This window comes from Penaeus monodon, chromosome 34 (genome assembly GCF_015228065.2).
Source record: "Penaeus monodon isolate SGIC_2016 chromosome 34, NSTDA_Pmon_1, whole genome shotgun sequence".
Classification (NCBI taxonomy): Eukaryota; Metazoa; Arthropoda; class Malacostraca; order Decapoda; family Penaeidae; genus Penaeus; species Penaeus monodon.
The window spans coordinates 32,121,922-32,122,599 of record NC_051419.1 but is presented as its reverse complement, the minus strand read 5'-3'; the positions used below and the strand labels follow the sequence as shown (position 1 = coordinate 32,122,599).

At 46.5% G+C, this 678-nt stretch overlaps 1 protein-coding gene across 1 annotated transcript in view; it reads right to left on the bottom strand.

Annotated features, from left to right (window-relative positions):
• The window catches only part of LOC119594734 (skin secretory protein xP2-like), a gene marked incomplete at its 3' end in the record, with an annotated part of 13,847 nt that extends 13,175 nt beyond the window's left edge, over positions 1-672 (bottom strand). The window contains 1 exon segment of the mRNA XM_037943820.1: positions 623-672.
• Positions 673-678: the final 6 nt, after the last annotated feature.

Below are 678 nucleotides of genomic sequence, written 5' to 3'. Positions count from 1 at the left end.
AGCGAACAAACACACAGACAATAAAAATGATCTAATTTCTTGTTTTTCTTCATCTCTGCTCCTCTCATGCGTTTCCTGTATTTCCTATTTCTCACTCTTCTTTTCTTTCCGTTTTCTCCCGAAATTCTACCCATTTTTCGATTTTTATTTTATTTTCACAAGTCGCCCCCAACACAATACTTTGATTTTTTTTGTTCATTTAATTTTCCTGGATTCAACCCTTTCTCTCGTGGTCTCCCTGCCTTTATCGGTTTCCTCCCTATTCCCCTAATTCCGCAATTTAAAGGTGCGAGAATATTTTTTTTTCTCTCTTTTTTCCACCTTTCTTCGTTCTCATTTCCCTCACTTTTCTCCTTCTGTTTCTCTCCATTTCCACATTCGGAAGTTGAAACTTTGCGTTGTGTTTTCCCTTCCTTTTTCCTCTACCTTTCCTCTCCCCCACTTTCCCGTGCTTCCCCATCTTTTCTCCCCTCTCTCTTTCCCCCTCCATTTCCCCCCCCACATTCTTCCCCCTCCACATTCACAGGTCCTCCCCCATGTCCCCATCTTCTCCCCACTCCACCCCGCACTTCCCCTTCTCTTCCCCCTCCTTTCCTCCCCATTCCCCATCTCCCCCACTCACCCTCTGTGCAGGCGACACCAGCACAGCGGACTCGCGGCGACGACTGGCTGCTGTGT